Genomic DNA, 18,586 nt, shown 5'->3' on the forward strand with positions numbered 1-18,586 from the left:
ACGAGTGTCTGTACATACAACAAACCTGCTATTTCCCTGCTATTCACTGACCCCCTGCCCCTGCTGCATATTTCATCAAGCAGCTATGAAGTCCATCAGGACCACGGTTCAACCCCTTGCAAAGCCTCCACGGGGGGATGTGAGGAGGCTGGTGCAGCCCTGGAGCTGTAATGGGAAAGGCACGAGGAATGTCAGCACCTCCACCAGTCTGTAAGCAGCACCATCTTGATTTCAGCTTTTCAGTGCTGAGTGAGCTGGAAAAAATGTATCACATGCTCTTTGTTCCCAGGGCAGACTCTGGGTTTTATTAGAACATCTTGGACGGAATCTTGTCTCAGTTACATTGATAAAAATCCGGTTATGCTACTACAGACAACTGAAGTATTTCAGACATATCCTGGTGTGGCTCGGAGCAGAGCGTGTTCCTGTGCTCACAAGGGACTCCTCGGGGAAGCTGATAAGCAACATCTGGAAGCGCAGGAACCCACACTTTGGATAAAATGTGGTGCACAAATATCGTATGTCAAGCCATTCATGTTGCACTGCTAACAGATGATGACAAGATTAGGTAGATCTTTTCCAGCTCGCGCTTGTGTTTATCTTACTGTTGAAGCTTAGTGTTTTGGCTGGAAAACCACAATAGAAAATGATAGGGGATTCCAGGCTGAAAATAACTAAGGAGCAAGCTCTGTTCAGGCCCAGCCTTGGTAAATAGGTTTGTCACTGTGACTTTAATTAAAAAGGAACTTCTCCCTGCTTCCTTGAAGATCATGCACAAACTGTACTGAGGTTCAGCTGGTAAGAGTGAACAACTGTCATCTTGCTGAGGACACAATACACAGTGATTGAAGTAAAATGCAAAAACATCTTGAAGACAAAAATAGTAGACTGCAAATCTAGCAATTTTTTTGCATGTCTCTGAGCACCAGCAGAAAGGGCTGTGTGATTTGAATGGATATACATCATGGCAATAGAGCACTTGGACAGATAGTCCAGCCAGCTGTTTCTCTCGTGCTGGTGCCCACATGAGACCAGAACACCAGTCCCTCAACAACTCCAGAGAGACCCTTCCAGGAACTGTGCTTCAGTTACAGACTCAATACTGGGAAGGTTGTGGACAGGGGAGAAAGGAGGGGAGAAGGAAATTGAAATCGTTCTCATCAGCAGCTCTGCCCATGACAGTGCAGATGGAGCTAGATGAGGTCCTTTCCTTTGAGGTCCTTTCCAGTCCAAACCAATCTGTAATTCCATGATTCTGTGATCCTCCAGAGAACCACAGCAAGGAGCACAGCCCTTGCCTCCAGATTCCCTTATGCTAACTAATGAACTGATGCAATTGTACCCCTATGCTAGCTGGATTTAGGACAAGAGGGAGGAGCAGGCCAGCACTCATGACATAAGATCCCTAGTTGGAAGTGCTCTTTATGTGAGGTTGTGAGCTAGAGGCAGACCATCCCCAGCCAAACCACTGTGCAGCTCCCAGGGGAAGCCCTGCTGCAAGATCTGCTGCACAGATAGCCTGCTTCCTGATGAAGGTCTGTTTTCTCTGCTCTGCAAGGGTGTTTGTGAAGGGCTTTCGGTTTATTCTTGTCTGTCAAGATGGGATGCACTACAGACACAAAGAGGACAGAGTTCACAGCCACCTAGGCGTAACAACCTGTTATTTTTAAGGGCTCGGCTCTTTGGTGAGCTCAGCATAGCTCTCACCCGCTATAGTAGAAAACAATGCCCAGGCAGGTGACGGCACAGCACAGAGACATGGGCAGAAGCACAGAGGTGGGTCAAGTGCTGAGCATGGCTGTTGAGTGCCGGGGATGCTCTTAGCATCCAGCACGCAAGGTGTTGAACAGCTGTCTGTTGTGTGCTTGTCACTAGCAATTCACCACAGCCACAGGCTCAGCTCTGAGTGAGTGATCCAAGACACTGAAATCCCTCTCAGCACAGCAGGTGTCCGCTGGCAATGCTGCGTGGTTGCTGGTGCTGAGCAGTGTTGGTCACACTGCTGCATGATCCCCGTGTTTGGTCTCTTAGCACAGTGCATTCTTAAATATTTTGTATTTAGCAGTCCTAAAGGACTTCCAGAGCTTTTCCTCCCTTTTAAGATGCTCTGTATTCTACAAATGCAAATAGCTTTCACCTGAAGTCTTTGTAGCTGTCCAACCTGTCTGACTGAATTAGTAGTATACATAAATGGGACAACATTGTCACATCCATCAGGATGCTTGCCCCATCAGTTTAGCATTTCTCACACGTAACTTGTTATGAAATCTGTGACACATTTATACCTCAAAGGTATGCATTTTCTATTAAAAACTTGATTAAAGTTTGTAATGCTGTAAATCAGTAACATCAGAAACGATCAGTTTTAACTCTGCAGTTACAGGGTACTCTGCATTAAAAACATAACTGATAGAAGAAAAGGAGAACTGTGAGACACCACAACAGCAGCATTGGGAAGTCAGAAGAAGGTCTGTGTTCAGTGTTGGCTTAGCAATCTGTTTCTGTTTCTGTCCCAGCCGATTGGAAACCTTTAACCTTTTCAAAGAATATATGCAGCCACAAAATAAGTCAACATCTAATCTGGGAAAAACAGCCAAATGTTAAGTAACGTTAATTGCCTCTTTCTATGACGTGCGGTGAACAGCGCAAAGTTCACTGGAGTGTGGTGGGAATTATCATGGATACTTGCCAGTGCACCCTGTGTGCGTTTATGCACACACATACCGTCCCAAGAGACTCTCTTGTCACTGATGATTTGTATCTCCACTTTGGCAACATTGGGAAATTCATGTCAGCCTTTACGACTGCTCCAAAGCCACCAGAGGAATTCAGACATCCCTAGAGCGGCTGTATTCAGCAGCCTGGGATGGAATTCCCATTCAAGGAAACAGTCTGTGTTCTCCTTCCCACATCTGTACTTCAAAATAGTTTAAGAAATCCTTCCAAAATTGCTCTCTGGTGGGCATATGTCTCAGGAAGGCTCTTTGTTAATAGGTGATCAGGGGAGCTGTCATGGTTTGACATCTTCTGCTTGGGAAAAAAAAAAAAAGAAAACAACCCAAGCAAGTGTCATTCCTGGGAACTGTCTCATGTGGATTCGGGATGCTCCAAGAACAGCCATCTTCTGTCCAGTCTCAATAGCAGCTGGGCCCAGTTTCTGCCTTCTCCAACCCAAGCTGCTGCCGCATTTGCCAGCTCTTTCTAGAGGTGATACAAGGTGTGGGGTCAGGCAAATGGAGGACAAAGTCAACTTGTGGCCATTCAAAACACGAACGTTGGAGGTAAAGAGACAAAGCCCTCTGTCCAGTCACTGAACACAGCCATCTGGTGTTTACTTCAGGCAGTAAACAAGGAGAGCATACTGTGTGATGTGTACAGCCAGGAAACTCAGGGCCAGGATGGGCAGAGCTCAGAGAGGTTTTCTGTCAGTCTGCCTGACTGAGGAGCAGTCTTCCAGAGGGATGCTGGTGGGAGCCAGTTTAGAAACCAGCCAGTCCTGTACTCCTGAGGAGATGGAAGAGAAGATCTAGTATGTGATCTTCATCTCCAGCATCAAGCACCTAGGCACCACACAAATCATATTTCCTCTGTTTTTTCCTGATCTGAGCTCTTTGGACACATATGTAGAAGAAACTGTGCCATGGGTGCTCTCCCTCAACAACCAGCTCTCAGTGCTTCTCACTGTCCCTCCACCCAGCAGTGCCCCTGCATGGAGCCAGGCAGGGATGATCAGTCTCTTCAAACTGTTTTTCTGAGAGTCATATCTCTCTTTCCTGCTAAAGTTCAGCCTATTTCAACAGGCTGGAGAGAATTCAAGATCAACAGAAACTCCGTATTCTGAGCTGCCTTTGTTTTTACCAATTATGTTACTATCTTCCCCTGGAGCTTTGAATTTCACAATGCCAGGTTTGGCAAGAGGTCATTTCTTTCCCTGCTCCTGTGGCACTTTGCTTGCTGGGCCCAGATGGTGCTGCCAGAACTGCAAGGGACATTGAGAAAGGGATGACAAGATGAGGTCAGCTCCAAAGTGCTGTCAGAGCTGGGGAACACCAAGCATGCTACCCTTGCCAGGCTGTGTCTTTCCAGAGAGGCACTTTAAGATCTCAAGGTGGCATTAATCACAGGCACGAATGAATCAGAAAATAAAAAAGACTTCCAGCAGGGATAATAAAGACAAAATAATTACTTGAAGTTGTTTTGCTTTTTGTTTGACTTCAAGAGAAGGATTCAATACATAGGAAGAGCTCATGGCAGAGGAGCTCCATCAGTGCCGGCGATTTGAGGCTGACCTTTCAGTCACTGTTTCAATGCACTGAAGGTTTGTTTGGGAGTTTCAAGAAATGAAATGGCGAAGGTTGGGTGGAAATTTAGCTGGGATTTGTAGACATTGGCATCACAGTGCTTTAAAAACAATCACAGCAAGTCTGAAGGCTCAGACAGGAGCAGCTGGTGGATTGCCAGGTCCATAGGGGGTTTGAACCTCAAACGTTTGATCCAGCTTTGAACAGCTCAGGAAACTGTTCCCATTCTTCTTTCAACTCTGTTCCACAGCCCAGTGCAGCTCACAGCTAGGAATTATTTCCTGACATTCAGCTTATATTTTCCTCCAAATAGTCACTTTATTTCTCGTAACTATACCCCTAATTGCTTTCCTTTTTTTGTTGGTGCATACACCCTTCTTGTGCAGATGGTTACAGTGCCCTATTAGTCACTGGTTGATCTGTGCTGCTTCCATTTTCCATCGTATGTCAACAGCTTGAGGCCTTCCATACCTTGTGTTCCTCTGACTTTCTTTTCACCGGAGAAAGCAGGCACGTTCCCTGGCACACAACAGTTAGAGCACCTCGAAAGACAGCTGAGCAAGAAGGACTGACATTTCTGGTCTGATTTTAAGGACATTCCCCATCTCACAGCAGCTGATCATTTTCATTGTTTTTTCATTCACTTGGGGTGCTGCTCTCCATGCTGGTAAAGTAAGTGAGAGACTTTGCCATCTCTCTTTCAACAAAGGAAGCTGGGGATGTTATTTTCTCCTGAAGTACCTGAGGTTAAAGGGATGAAAGCTCCAAAGCTTAGAAATGCTCTCCTAGGACGTGAGTTCCCTTGGAACCAGAGTATTGCTGCACAGAGGTGATGAAGATGTGCACTGCAGCAACCACACTCTGCCTGCATTGAAGGATGCCAATAGTTTGCTACTGGCCAATCCTTCTGCTCTCAGTCCGTTTGCTGGAAGCCCTATAGCTCTGACTGAAAGCGCTCTGTGCACAGGGATCTGAAAGGTTTACCTTCTGCTTGTCATTACACACAGTACTTTACTATTGGAAGGCAGCCTGGAAGGACAGAGAACGGTGCCTTAAACTTCACAGGTTGTAGCCTGCAAATGACTTACTGGCCTCAGGACCTCCATCTATTTGATCATGACCAGGAAAAAAAGCATTAAAATGTTGACAGGGAGAGCAAGGCCCAATGCTGCCTGCAATGCACTGCTCAGTGCCGTTGTTTCTGGGTAGTGACAGAGGAGAGTCACAGCCTGAGGCAATGAAACCCCTCCTGGACAGGTGAGATGCACTTCTAACCAAGCTGAGAATGACCCAAAGCTCAAGGAGGTCGACACAAACTGGAGCAAACAAATGGGGACAGAGAGACTACGTGGGTGCAGGAAGAAGTAAAACATCTCATCAAGCACCACCGCAGCTCAGATAACAGACTTCTCGCTTTCCAGTCTTTCTTTAAATAGCACAGCTGAAACCAAAACAAAACAAGACCAAGCCACATTTCTCCTATTAGTGCTGGTTCTTTGGACAGCCAAGCATTGAACAGGACTGTTGGGCAACCCTGCAGGAGGTGTGACGGAAGTTTCTCAGGGCAGCAGGATGAATGACAGCTTCAGCACCCTCAGCCCCGTCTGTCTTCTCCCCCTGCCCACACAGCTCAGCAGCACCCAGAGGGAGCACTGCCAGCATGCAGTGCTCTCCATGAGCATGGCTATGGACAGATGTCCTCAGGACCATTTGCATGCCCTGCTTAGGATAAAAATCGAGAGCACATGGTCTGTCAGTGCAAGATCAGGGATGGCCTTGTGGCTGGGGGTCGGCCGTGCAGCTGCAGTTGACATCAGTTGGCTGATTGTGCCCTCAGTAACTGCAGCAGCAGCAGGATGGGCAGGGAAATGAGGTGTGAGTGCCTCTGATGGAACAGGAGCTGAGTCATTCCCAATGCCCTGCAGTCAGCCACTGAGCTGAACTTTGCTAATCCCCAACTCCAGCTACACCCAAATACCGATGTGCAGCATTTTGCCATGTGCTCCCACCGTGACCAGTTTCTGCAAGGTTGAGTTAAGCTTCTAGAGCCCATGGCCTTGCTTTTGAGAAGTTTCATGAATGAAACAGTGTTTTACTCTTGACATAGTACTCCGCATCTGAAGTCCAGAACCACTGAAAGATGTGGCCCATTTCCTTTGGCCCATTTTCATAGAATCAATAATTTTTGGGGGAAAAAAGCCACTAAGATCATCAGGTCCAGCCGTTATCCCACCATGCTCATTGACCATGTCCTTCAGTGCCGTATTACCCTTTTCCCAGGGTGCCAACAAATGCTCCCACCCCAAGGAGACCCCTGAGGAGGTGCTGTGCTGTGAGCTGACTGCAGGGACGGCTCAGGTCAACTTCTACATGAGGAGAGCTAAGAACCGGGTCAGAAGGGCACACAGAGACCTTAAACAGTTAAGCAGAAATCTACACACCCTTTTAACACTGAAGAAGGTGGTGCCACTATTATTTTGGAACTGTTCACCTGTTTTTCTTGCAAACCCTCCAAAAGCTCTTCCCTCCTCCTTTGCTTGCTGCAAGGGATGTAAGTGCAGCCACATCACACAAAAAAAGCATGTTTCCATTTAAAATATTATTCGTATTCATCCCACCCAGACCAGTACCATGGGCAAAGCTGCAGAAAAATAGAGTTGTGAGACACAGGCAGCAAGCACGTGGGTAAGCAAATTGCTTGATTGTTGTTCATATCATACTCAGTTCATTTAGTTTTTGTTTTAAAAAAATCGTATCTGAAGTGTGAGAAAGAGTAAGTGCTTCCATTGGTGCAGCTCTGCTCACTGGCTGGTTTCACATTTACTCATGCCTCTGACTCACTTGCTCTCAGCACCTACCCCTTCCCTCCCCCAAAGAAACTGCAGTGTGAACACCTCCTGGCGATGCTCATTGCTCAGCCACAACCTGCAGAGCTGAGTCAGGGCTGTTCTTCCCCCCCCTACCCCCTCAAATCCCATGGCACATCCCGATGCTCTGGGGTGATGCTCTGGCCATGGGCTGGGCCCTTTGGGCTTCCCCAGTTCAAGGGGTGTAGAATGGAGATGATGGAGGGGGAACAAAGTGGGCCAGACACACAGGTCCTGGTGGCCCCCTCCATGGGGCCGTGGCTATCCCATGCTGTTGTTTGAGGAGCTGAGATACTGAAGTGTATTTCAGTGCTTAACCTTTTCTTTTTGAGTGTGTCTATTTAAAAGACCACACACGCAGTCTTCAGACCAATCGTTTCTTGATTTACAAGGAGAGAGCAGTGCCCAGAAATAAATAATTGAGAATAGCTGGCGTGCAATTCCCATGTAAGGCTGTTGGGATGAGGGATGGTATTTCAGACACAACAAGAGGCTTAGCACCTCCTCTGCTATTAGAGGGGTGAGAAAAGCCAACCCAGAGTTGTCATTTTCACGCAGTTTATACCAGCACATCAACCAGCTGGATTGCAGCAGGTCCTGCCCCTGGGGCTGATGGCTGGAAAACCCTCTGGTGTGTCGGCACATCCCTGCAGCTCAACTCACTGCTGAGCACACAGAGCTGAGTGCACAACCAGTGTAAAAAGAACGGGCTTCAGCGGCTGGGAGAGCCATGCTCTGCTCCCTTGCTGCTTGATTTAAAGTTTGCGGGCAGGAATTCCTCAGGCACGCTCAGCAGGCACACATTTGGAGGAAATTAATAATTTATGCTGTCACTAATGAATTGTTGAGGTCTGCAGACATTTCCATGAGGCTGCCACTGAGACCCCTGGGAATAACGTCAACCTAAGAATGGCAGCAGTTTAATTGTTCTCATTTGTGAGCATGAAAATGAAGGAGATTTCTTTTCTATATTCAAACAACTCTGGGCCCCTCATTTCACTCGCAGCATTCTCTAAGTGCAGTTTTCAGCTGTTATCCTCCAAACTATCCATCTCCACGTTAAGCTTCAGTGGAACTGCAGAATGACTTTAAGGTACCATTTTCCAAAATGGATCAGCAGCCTGGGAGCTTGCAGCCCAGAATCTCAATGCACTTGGGGGTTGCTGCACTAAATGCTCACATTTAAGTGACTCCATTGCTTTCCAAAAAGTGATGTGGGAAACAAAGCTGCATGTAGGTCAGCATCCTAAGTGGGGTTGCTCCCCAAGGAAACACTGATAAATTCTGAAGCACCACTTTGCCTCTTCCTCCTCTCCACAGATTCCAGCTTTGCAGGTTGTTTTTGCAGCAGCAACACAGCAGAACAAGATAACACAGTATTTTCCCTCTTAATTCTCCTTCCTCTGCTCTTTACAGACCCTTTTCCTGATGTGCCCTCTCTCCTTCTCACCACCATATTCTCTCTCAAGCCCTCTCTCTCTACTTGCAATGAGCTATGCCAGGCATTCCTCTCTGCTCTTTCAAATCCTTCCCATGCAGCACAGCCTATCTGAGCACTTCACGTCTGGCTGGCAGCAAGGGAGGGCTCCTCAAGTGAGAGTTACATTTCTCTTAATAGGAGGGTTTTAAGAGCCCCGCTTTCACTCTGTCATTCATACAGATTGGGCCTTTCATTCTCACATCAAGTGGGAACAATATCATCTGTTCTCATGCCAGAAGCCAAAACTCTCCTCTTTGCATCTCCTACTTATTTGATAGCCAGGCAGCAGTATGAGCTCTGGGAATGCTGGGCTCTAGGGAGAGATTTCTGTGAATCTCAGGTACTTTGCAAACAAATTATTCAGATGTATTTCTCCCTGCTCCATCCTCCAAACCCCACCTTCAAGGAATTTTGCAATGCCTGCCTAATAAAGTTCCTAAAAAGAAGCCCTCCTTTTTGATAACCCCCCATGATGGTATTCACTCAAATTTGCAGGGAATATTTCTGGTTGCCTTGCCTGTTTTCATTGAAAGCAAACCTCTTTGCCCTCCCCTCCCTCTGAGCAGGGTCCATAAATAGCCCTGAATGTCTGGCTCCTGGAGGGATGTCCACACCTAGGGTATACAGCTACTGTGTTTGACCTCTTCTATTAGCTCAGACATGAGAAGGCACAAAAGAACAGCAGGAGTTATGTGACTACTTGTGTTTATTCCTGAGGAAATAGGAAGGAGGGGTGTTTCATAACATTCCTCATGTTCTTTAATGCTCATGAAAACGATGCTTTGGCACTAGAACATGTCGGATGAATGAATCATAGCTGCAGCCACACAAACCAGCCCAGCCTCCACAGACCAGTGCAGTGCACACAGGGCTCTGCACCCTCTGCCAGTGCTCCTTACCCCCAGAGATACCTGCTTCTGTTCATGGCCCTGACACTGGGCCTACAGGTCACTGTTTCCCAAAATGCGCATCAGCCTGGCATGAAATTTGTTGACTTTCACCTTGCATAGCTGATGGATTTCATCAAAATAAATTGCTCAGGAGGAAGATGTCAGGCAGCTTCTTTTCCCAGCTGTCTTGCACCCACGTGGCATCAGCCCGTTATCATAGCCATAGCACAGTCCCTGCTGCATTCCTACCCCAATGCCACCAGTCTGCACTCCCAGTACAGTACCACCACGAGCACCACGAGCTAAGGACCACTGTGGGCCACCTGAATTGCTCACATATCTCATCTCTGAGAAAGAGCGTGGTGCTTGCTTTAAGATGGTATATGTTAGTAGATTAAGGCTCCTTGCTGTGATGCAGGGCATTTTCCAAAGTCCATTAAAGTCAGTGGAAAAGCTCCTGCTGGTTTTGATAGACTTAGCAGGATGCCTTATTAGAAGTGAATCCTTGAAGTTTTGCATATGTGTCTGCCTTTCCAGGGAAGCTCAAGTCCTTTTGAGCACACTGTGTCTCAAACCACAGACCTTTGTTCTTCTGGGACAAGCAAAAATTGAAAGCTGAGGATTAGACTATAAAATGAGCTCATATATCTAGAAATGAACTAAGGAAGGAGCAGTGAGTGAGTTAGCCTGCTGAAATGGATTTTACATCGAGCCTCCAAATCTTTGGGCAGTATTTCTGATCTGAAATCCCTTACCTGTTCTTCCACTGGCTACTGATGAAGTGTAGGTGTGCATTAACTCCTGTTTAATTACTCACTTAAATGCACATTAGAGCCCTGTGAGTGTCTCCTGAAGGATTTTTGCTGCTGCAATGAATTAGTTTCCTTCAAAACTGTCAAAACTTTGGAAGCTGACTCCTAGTTCCAGAAACATCCTGAGGGGACAAATCCTTGGTGGCTCCCCTACATCCCTTATGGATGTCATGAAAACATTCTGATCGTAATCTCATTTCTAATCAGCCAAGACTGATTTACTGGATTGCTGGGCCTGGGCATGTGAATCTCAGAGAATCATAGAATCATTTGAGTTAGGAGGGAACATCTAGTCCATTGCCCAATGCATTTGCTCTCCACATAACCCATGAATAATTTGAGAAGACTTTTAGACTGCCATGAGTGACCTGAGCTAGTGCATAAACTGTGTGGGAAGGCACAACAAACTCACTGCTTCTGGAGAAGCTTTTGCAACCAAGTGAGGCGTCTGCTGGGCAGCAGCTACATCTCTGAACTCTTTCCTGGTTAATGCCAGTGATGTTCTCGTGTTCTCGTGAAATGTTCTCGTGAAGGCCAGATCTGTCACTGGTCACACAGCAGCAGAGGGAGAAACATCAGAAATTGTCTGTGTCCAGTGGACATTCATTGGCACATGGTGGCACATGGAGCCTTGGCCAACATCAGCTTGCAGATCCATCTGGATTGGCACTAATATTTCCAGAATGCAGTCTGCATACAGGAGGTAGGAAAACAGAAGCAAGCACAGCACACAAAATAAGCAATAAACATGAGCTTATTCTTCCCTTCATAAGGACCAGTGCAGGTGTCTACTAGAAGCTGGCATAGGCCTGTAAGCTATACATGTCAAGCCCAGTGCCTCCGTGCAGTTCTCAGCCATAGGATGATTTATGAGACTTCTCTCTTCACATGTCTGAGAGCAGTCATTATTGCTGTTTTCCATTTGTGCTATAATAATGCCCAGAAGCCCCAGACAGGATCAGGATCTTGCTTGTGCTATATGTTACAAGCAAGATGTCTCTCAAGAGACAGCTTTTATCCAAAAATTTCACAACATAAATAGCAGAGAAAACTAGTAATGGAGGAAAACCAGGGGAGATCAGATAGCTGAGATCTGAAAAAGAGAATCAGTGCTCCTGGGGATGGAAGTCTGGGGGGAGAGGGTGGTCTGGTGTTAGCTGTTGTAGTGGAAATGCTAAGTCATGTCCTGAAGCAGCGATTGAGCACCTGGTGGGAAGGCAGGGCCAACCCAGAGGAGCTCAGGTGCATGCAATGTGCCTGAGTGACCAGAAGACATGGAGCCAGGATCCACCCCTTCCCAGACCTCATTTAAGGTTTGGCAGTGGAGGTGAGGGTATCTTGCTGGAGATCTCTGCCTATCTGAGGCCTTCTGAAGGTAAGCAGGTTTTTTTTGGTTGGGTGGGTGGTCCTCCTCTTCTCTCATGGCTGCTTCAGTTGGGTTTGTCCTCGTTTGCTGAGCCAAATGCTTTTCCATCCTGCTGTTATCACTGTACTTTCCATCACATTATAGCATTACCTGTGGATGGGGGAAGTGAAGGAAATGGACCCTGGGTAACCTTAAATCCTGCACCATTTATTCTGGTTTTTATCATGCTTGAGAACACTTCATGAAAGCCAATCACATCAGAAAGTTGGAGAAATGACATAGTTGTCGCAATAACCATGTGTGCAAAGTAACCTTGCTAAGGCATGACTGCAAGCAACTTATGGCTGTGGGCAATGGCCTGGTAATCAAGGAAGCTGTTTTGAGACCAGCTGCCTCAGACTGAAAACAAGCACAGTGGGTAAGTGTTGACTTACCCATCTTACCAAAGCTGCTCATTTGTTGTAGCTGTTTCTTCAAAAATGCACACCATTTGCCCAATGAGGATTAGAGCAATCAAAAGGAGACTTCCAATGATGGGATGCTGTATGGCCCAGAACCGTCAGAGCTGCATTAGGGAGTATGGTTATGCTATCCAAGATGCTCTTCAGACCTTTCAGCCAATGGGAAATTCTGGAGGATGAGGGGTGAAATAAAAGGCAGATCACTTTACTTCCTAGAAGGAATATACACCAAGAAGAGAAGTGTTACGTGGGCACAAGGCAGCTGCTCCGCAGCTACTGCCTTATGCTGCAGCAGGGAAGGTCCTGCCAGGCAGAGCTGCTGGGAGCAGGCTCTTCTCTGCTCCCAGGGAGCACAGAAAGCATTCTTAGCACCAGGCTCCTCTGAGGTTCCTGAACAAAGACAGTTCAGAACACTAGGAAGGGAAGAAAAAGCCCTGTAAAATGGGAAGTGTTTCTGGCAGGGGGCTCCCAAGAAGCACACAGTGAATCTCAGTTGCTCAGCAGTGAGCTTCCTTTCCCACTGCAGGAGGGCAGTCTCCTTCAGTGCCAGAACATTTGTTTCACTATTCAGCAAGTGCTGGTTGCAGTCCCAGGACCTGGAACCTTCTGCACTGTCTCAAAAGATACAGATGAGGACATGTCCTTAGCTGCTGGTTGCATAAACAGCATTTAAACAACTTTGCCATGGGAAGTCTCTCGCAGTTGGATGCTATCTTCTTGTGTGTGCTTCATAACATCCTCTAAAACTTTGTGCTGGTGTAAGCACGGAGGTGGAGGTTGGAAAGGGACAAATATCCTCAGCTGCTGGAAATTGGTTTTCAGCACAATTTGGACAGGCCTTAGTGGTGGGTTATAAAAACAAGCAAGGATGTGTGGCATCTTGTTCACCTAGCACATCATCTTCCTCTCCAGGCTTACACCTCCTCTAGATCTTTTTTCTAAAGCTGTGTTAAGGCACAGCATCCCATACCTCTCCCCTGCTGCATCCCTTCATCACAAACCTTCCCCCTTTGGAGTCTCCTCCCAGTTGTCCCCACTGAGACCCATACCTGCTATCTGTGCAGCCAGCACCCCAGTGCACACGCTCCCGTTTCCACAGCTCCACTCTCTGAGCGATGGGAGGGGAAGCATAGAGGAAGGTCCCACATAAGCCCAGGACACCTAGAAAGCAAAATTAATGCTTTGCAGAAGCTGAAGGAATACTGGACATCAGTATGGCTGCTCAGTGCTGTGGCAGCATGGGCACAGTGAATCACAGCTTAATGGACAGGGTGCCACTTTTGGAGAAAAGAATGCAATGGAAACCTGACTTTAAAAATATTTACCTTGTTTCTAATGCATCTTACACCAAACAGCTATGGGTTTAATTAAGGGATGTGGGGGCAAATTGGGCGTCTTAAAATAGAGTCAATTAAAAAGGTGGTGTTATCTTAAAGAGCTTTGGAAAATTACTTGGTTTATTCAGTATACAAGAACAGCACACAACTTATCTAACTCACTGCCAGCTCAGAGTCCTCCAGCTTTCTGCCATCCCTGCAATATGGGGAAGGCAGAAGGATGTGGGTGCTTCCTTGCTCCTCAAGGGCAGTTGCAGGAAAATCTTGGACAACTCCCAGAGGAATGCTGGGGTGTCCTCTCCCTTCCCATGTCCTGCAGTAGGACAGGAGCATGGTTTCTCCTAGATAGTGCTGGCTCCTTTGTTCCATGCTGCTTGTTTGTTCAGTTCTATGTTACATTGGTTTTCCCACTGAGGTCTCATTTTCCAGCTCCTTGATATCCTCATGACACCTCCATCTCCAGAACATGGAGAATGGTGGGAAAGGTTGAGCCTTCCTGTTTACGAGCAAAGAAAAGCTGTTCCTGGCCAGCTCCGCTCCTGTCCCACCTCTTGGTCAATGTAATTACCATCCATAATTGTTTTTCCAGGCAGAAATGTAAAGAAAACACTTCTACTGCTGAAGACATGAAAGGCAGGATACAGAACATGAAAAAATGTTTGGATCTCCTCCACTGCTTCAGACATAACTTGTCTGTCTCTCTACGTATGTCAGTACGTGTGGGGTCACACTGTCCCACTGTTTCCAGGCTTTTCCCTGTACTGATCTTATTCCATGTGCAGACAAATTAAGAGCTGCCCCTTCTTCCAGCTACTGAGCTGGGAGAGTGGAGTTGGTGATGCAGCTTGTTAGGGCAGCCCCATCAGGCAGTACGCCTGGCATCACAGCTCTTGCTTTCCACGCTGAGCCTAGGGACCAGATCCTTATGGAGAAGTTTGCTGAGCTGTGGCTTTCCCTCAGAGCAACTGCAGCAGCCACCATGGGTTTGCAATCTATTTCATGGCTCTCACAAATACCAGAGGTATTAGAGAGGGATGAACCAGCTTCAGTCTGGCTGGGGTGGAGATGTGCTCCAAGTCTCAGAGATAAAGAGCCTCAATCTTTGAGGTTTGCAGCAGTGCAAGTTATTGCTTAAAAAGCTTCCAGAGGAAAGCAGGTCAGTGCCTCTGTCAGTAGCTCTGCTCTGGCTATCTTTGAATACCCATTCAGAATGCTCTCTGTTTAAAGAGGACTGGAATCTCATTTTCCCCACCAGGAAGATCTGCTCTGGGGTATTTTCCTCCTGGTGCGTTTGCTGAATTATTTGCAAGAATTTTGCATCTGGCACAGCCATGCATTTTCATTTGTAAACCAGTTCCCTGCTGATTAAACAATGCATCACATCTCATAAGAATTTCATTTGTTTTTTAAAACAGATTGGATGCTGATGAAGGAATAGTTTCAACACCAACACACCCTCCCACATGCCCGTGCTACCAGAGCTCTCAGCTCCTCTGCAGCACTGGATATTGGCGACCTGAGGGCTGGGCAGGATGGTTCATTTCTCTCCAAAAAAGAGGAAGAAAGCTGCCTGGAGATGCAGCCTTAGTGATGGTGCAGTACGGTGGGTGTGCTTACAGCTCTCAGTATTGTGGTCCAAGAATGCTCTTAGCAGAGGTACCTTAGGGAAACAAAAGGTCTTTCATACTTGACTGCCCTCAGGGAAAAATTTTACAGAAGGGCTACAGCACTGATCACGGTGTAGATTCTCTAAGCTTTTCCTTCACCCTTTTGGATTGGAAGAGCTCTAAAGTAAGATAGGATGAACCCGCACAAGGAGTGGTTGGCAGAGCAGCATGCAGCAGTGACAGCTCCTGAGGAACTGCAGGCTGAGCCCAAAGAGCTGTGTCTGCTCCTCAGAGGATCCCATCCAAAAGCTACGCAATTCAGAGGGAGAAAATATTGTTTATGAAAGCAGATTAGGGTCCAATTTTCTTAAATTACAGTGATATGAAGAGCAGAATGTACCGAGTCCCATAGATCAGGGAGAGAAGCAATAGGGTATTAAGGTATCATCAGAATATCTGCACAAACACAGCACTTCACACTGCCAACAGCAGTGGATTTTAAATGTATTTTTTGGCCAGCAATGAATCTCTTGGGGAAAATAACTAACTTATAAATGCCTGCTTTAGTTCTTGTGAAAAAGAGGGAGTGCTAGCCTTGGCACAGGGTACATCATTACATGTAAGCTCCCCAGCCCATCTCCTCAGCACTGTCAGTGCAATCTGCCTGTGTCCTGCAGGGCTGTGGCCAGCAGCAGTGATGTGTCCTGACACAGAGATGTGCACAGCCCCACTCGGTCCCTTCTGAACTCAGCAGGTCTTGGTGTCCATTTGGAAAAGCAAAGGGTTCCTTGTCACATTCAAGAAATGTGGAGGGATGTGGGCAGTGTTGGTGGAAGGTGGACAGCTGGACTTGCACGTCTTTTCCAACCTTGGTGATTCCACGACTGTGTGTTGTGTAGGTGTCAGGCTGGTCTCTAGGAACAAAGCAGGGAATCCCCTTCACTTGTGAGCAAAAGGAATTTCCACACTTGGAACACACAAAGATGCCACAGCCTACCGTGAGCCCTCAGATCTTTGATATTGGTACATTTTTATATTGCTGCATGATTGCCAACTAATTAAAGATATTCATCAGGCTGCCTTCATAAAAGCATTTTTGGCAAAGAAAACTTAATTCTCAATAAATAATCCAGTTAAACACTGTATATATGGAAAGTTTTCTGTATATGATAATGCTGCAGCTATATGCTGTAATTGATTGAGAAAATTATGTGTAATTGATTGAGAAAATTAACTGCCTGAAGTTTTTTGCAGGCATAAAACTAGAGGCCTTCTGCTTTCCTGGTTAAGAAGATAAATGTCTATAAATGTTACATTTCCAAGTTGAAAAGATAGGTAAATACACAGGTAGAAGCCTCCTCCCAGTGATGGGAAAACAGGCTGGCAGCTGTCAGTGCCCACAGTGATGTCATTCTCCAGCAGGCTGAATGCTGGCACCCAACAGCACCGAAATGCCAAGAGTAATTAAAAATCCGACTTCCTCCAGTGCCCCACATTACACTTGTTGGGACGTGTTTCTTTCATATAATGTCTCACCAAGCTGAGCTGAAGCCAGAAGTGGATGAGATGAATTGGCTGCCTCTGTTTTAGAAAGTGCTTGCAGTAAGCATTCTATGCTTGCTAAAGGATTAAGGTTTTTAAATGCCTAAGGAGTGCTCTAGTATCCAAGATTAACCAGGGAGGGGTTGGGGTTTATTTGTCTGAAGTATCAGGTTGTTGGCTTATAACATGGCTGTTCAACCTTTTGGCTTGCCTGGGCTGCACTGAGTGAAGAGGAATAGTCTTGGACCATGGTTGCTCCAAAAGTAATGCCTTTTTATTTCCATGGGAATGACAACCGATACAAAGAGCACAGTAACGCATTGATTGAGCAAGTTCTCAGCTACAAAACACTATTTTTCCACGTAGTCACCACCATTAGCTATGCATTTTTACCACTTGTCAGCAAGGGCTGCATGCTGCGTTCATAAAAATCTGCACCAGTGGACCACTGCTGTAATGCAGAGTATTGCTGTAATGCACCACCCACCACCTCACTGTGCTCATATCCACTGTCTGGTCTCCATTAACTTCAGCAAGTGTCAATGAAAGCCAATGGGTGCTGTTTTTTCTGTATGGAGGAATTCAATCTCACCCCTTGCTTCATATGCACTTCCATGTCAGGTGCCATTATGTCAGACCTTCTCTTTGCTGCCATCTGTCATATGGCAACAAAATGCAACAGAGTATTGATGGGAAGGTTCAGCCTCTACTGCCATCCCACCAACATCTGCATCTGACATCCCAGGCCAACACTGTAAAATAGAAGGCATCACTTTCAGAGCAGCTCTCATGAAATATGTACTGTAGTTAATGTATATAAAGCAACAAAGCTTAATCTTTAATGCTTGTGTTAAAACAAAAAAAGAGAGCACCAGAATCATAAAACCAGGGGGTTTTGTGACCTTATTTTGGTGAAACAGTCCCTGGTTTGATGGCAGTGGCTGCAATTCTCAGTGGGTTCTGGAGATGCTCATCAGAGGTTGTTGATGTTCTACTCTTCCTGTACATCATTCTCCAAAACAGTTGTTCACAAATGTAGTCATTGCCTGAGCTGGCAGCATGCTGTGCCCTGTGCCCAGTTCCAGCCCAGCTGGGGTTGATAGCACACCACTGCCCAGAGGATCCCAGACGTGTCATTTTAAATGGTTTTGAGGGCTTAGTAATTAGTAACAGCTTATGTGATATCTCTGTGGGGAGCCTCTGCTGCTTTTCTCCATCCAGCACAAAAGGGCTCACATAGCATGCAGACATTAATTAGCATGCTGCACCATTTCTCATAGGGGTAGCCTGATTGCCACATACCTGAGAATTGGGATGTAAGAATGGGGGAAGCTGGGCTTGCTGGCATGCTGGTACTGCCACAGAGCTGTTGGTGATGGCCATGCCCTGAGCTATGCCAGCATGCATCCCTGTCTCAATTTTGAAGCACAGAGCCATGCGGAGTGTTCTCTTGGCAGAAGTTGCTAGGACAGCTTGTGACCTGCCCTTTCATTTCTGGGTGACTGCAAGCAGCTGAGGTGCCCTCAGCAAACCTTCAGGTCAATAAGGAGGTGCTGGGATCATGGAAAATGTTGCTGCTAGTGTAACACACCCATAGGATGCTGATGAGGCTTGTGCGCGTTACAGAGGTGTTAAGTGGCTCCTCAAAGTAGTCATAATTGACTAATAAGGCTTAGTCAGAGGCTTTCCCAGGCATGCTTCATCAGTCAGGCATTTGACACATGGATGTACAATGTTTTTTTGCCGCCTGAAACATGCAATAAAAGTTCTCTGACAGCATGGATCCTCACAGCTGCAGGGAATGAGTGGCTGTGAAGGGTTTTGGGGCTGCATTGGGCAGGATGTTGAGGGGAGGGGTTGCAGCCACTTCTCCCTCGTGCAGCGGTTATGTACAGATGTTTGTATTTGCAATTTGTGTAAAGA

Source organism: Tetrao urogallus, assembly GCF_951394365.1.
Source record: "Tetrao urogallus genome assembly, chromosome: 14".
Taxonomy (NCBI): Eukaryota; Metazoa; Chordata; class Aves; order Galliformes; family Phasianidae; genus Tetrao; species Tetrao urogallus.